A 2,881-nucleotide genomic window follows, 5' to 3' on the forward strand; every position below is an offset into this window, starting at 1 on the left:
TCACTTTACCCTCATTAAATGCTAATTTATTTTGTCTACCTGGAAAGACTATAGTACAGAATTAGCTTATTGTTCATTGTTCAGTTGGTCACAAAACAGTCACTTTAGAATACATGTTGAAGAAATACTCCTGTGTGTGTAAGGTATTAATCATGCTTTGCGTTCTCAGCAGCATTGCTGTGTGTCCTGAAGTCACTATAGAAACTGGGTCCTGCTCCATCTTTCAGATCAGTTAAAGGTCCATAGAGTCAAATCAATGATTTTTCCAGTAGTCATGTATGGATGTGAGAATTGGACCATAAAGAAGACTGAGCACCGAGGAATTGATGCTTTCCAACTGTAGTACTGGAGAAGACTCTTGAGAGTCCCTAGGACAGCAAGGAGATCAAACCAGTCCATCCTAAAGGAAATCAATCCTGAATATTCATCAGAAGGACTGATGTTGAAGCTCTAGTACTTTGACCACCTGATACAAAGAGCTGACTCATTGGAAAAGACATTGATGCAGGGAAAGATTGAAGGCAGGAGGAAAAGGGGATGACTGAGGATGAAATGAGTTGGATGGCATCACGGACTCAATGGACATGGGTTTGAGCAAACTCTGGGAGACAGTGAAGGACAGGGGAGCCTGGCGTACTACAGTCCATGGGGTCGCAAAGAGTCAGACATCTGACTTAGCGACTGAACAACAACACTTATCAGTAAGAAGGGAACATCATTCCCATGGTTGACCATTTTGTAACAAATGAGTGCTGGCTTTTTCTGAAAATATCTCATTAAAAAAACACTTTTCTCAGGAATTCCCTGGTGGTCCAATGGTTAAGACTTCGTGCTCGCAATGCAGAGGGTCTGGTTCCATTCCTGGTCAGAGAACTAGATTCCACGTACCGCAAATAAAACCTGGAGCAGCCAAATAAAGAAATAAATATATAAAAATTTTTTTTCTCAAGTGGTAATAATAGGGGCTTTGGATTTAGGTACCCAAGTAGGAATCCTAGGTCTATTGCTTAGGATTGTTTGATCCGAGGTTAAGTCATTTAACTTCCCTCCAACTTAGTTTCCTTATGTTTGAAATGTGCTTAGTCACACCTACCCCACTGGGTTGGATTACTGTAAAACCCTTAGCAAAGTGCCTGATTCAGAGTGAGGGCTTATTGAACTATAGCAATCATCACTGATGTCCACTAGACCAGTGTAAGAGATGTGTAAGTAATTGTCTCTCACATTCCGCTCCCTGGAAAACAGATGGTTCTTAACAGAGGCAGGAAAGAGACATTAGCTCTTTAAGTATCACTGGTCATGTTTTGACTGGGTCAGGGGAAAGGAAGGCAAAAGTGGGCAGGATTCAGCCCTAGAAGGGCCCTTGCTGCCTAAGCCAGGGAGGGAGGGATTCTCTTCAGGTGAGAAGGAGTGAGAGAACTCATTTGCTTGTTGTTGTTTTGTTGCATAAGTTGTGCCTGACTATTTTGTGACCCCATGGACTGTAACCCACCAGGCTCCTCTGTCCATGGGATTTCCTGTGTTGCAAGTGAATTCTTTACCAACTGAGCCACCAGGGATATTATCAGGGAATATTATAGTGAAGTGAAGTTGCTCAGTCGTGTCCGACTCTTTGCGACCCCATGGCCTGTAGCTTACCAGGCTTCTTGGTCCATGGACTGTAACCCACCAGGTTCCTCTGTCCATGGGATTTCCCAGGCAAGAATACTGGAGTGGGGTGCCACTTTCTTCTCCAGGGGATCTTACCGACCCGGGGATCGAACCTGCATCTCCTGTACAAACACATCTCCTCCCAAGCTGCCTTGGCTCTATAAAGCTTTAAGGATAGTTACTACGAGCATTGCACTGGCCAGCAGGCTCAAAACCCCCTTGACATGGAGCAAATTTGTTCATATTTCTTGGAAAGATAAGGCTTAAGAGACAAAAGTTGTGCATCACTTTGTGCCTGTTATTCACTGACAATAACAGAGCCAATGTTGGTAGGATAAGGGGGCCCCATGCAATAAGGGAAGAAGGAAGAAGAGTGGCTGGCCCAGACCCACTTCTAGAGTTTACCCATAAATCTGCCTCATAGCTACAGGCAGCCTGATATGACAGAAAGAGTGCAAACAGAGGCTAGAAAACCCAGGTTTGAGTCTGCAAGGGCTATAGTTTGAGTATTCATGTTTTACTACAAACAAGCACCAGAGAATCAATGGTTTTTCCCTTAGGATGTAGGAAGGACCACCGGAGAGAATGGGAAAGAAAACATTTTGAATACTTCATGCAAACATTTTAATTTTTATTAAAAAATAAAAAATCATTATTCACTGAGTGCAAGCTACCTCTGTTTGGTGAATAAAAGTGATTTCCTTCCTTTGGAGCCCCTGTGCTCACACATCTGCTTTTGACTTTCCCTGTAATATTCCCTTGGAGAAGGAAATGGTAACCCACTCCAGTATTCTTGCCTGGAAAATACCATGGACCAAGAAGCCTGGTAAGCTACAGGCCATGGGGTAGCAAAGAGTGGGACACGACTGAGCAACTTCACTTCACTATAATATTCCCTGATAATATCCCTGGTGGCTCAGTTGGTAAAGAATTCACTTGCAACACAGGAGACCTGGGTCCGATCCCTGGGTCAGGAAGATTCCCTGTAGGAGGAAATGGCCATCCACTCCAGTCTTCTTGTCTGGGAAATCCCATGGGCAGAGGAGCCTGGCGGCCTACAGTCCATGGTGTCACAAAGAATCGGACACAACTGAGCCACTAAACAACATAAACCACAAAGTATTCCTCATATCACTACAGATACCCTGGGTCATGCTGCTGCTGCTGCTAAGTCACTTCAGTCGTGTCCGACTCTTAGCGACCCCATGGACTGCAGCCTACCAGACTCCGC

This window comes from Bos taurus, chromosome 21, assembly GCF_002263795.3.
Source record: "Bos taurus isolate L1 Dominette 01449 registration number 42190680 breed Hereford chromosome 21, ARS-UCD2.0, whole genome shotgun sequence".
In the NCBI taxonomy this organism is placed as follows: domain Eukaryota; kingdom Metazoa; phylum Chordata; class Mammalia; order Artiodactyla; family Bovidae; genus Bos; species Bos taurus.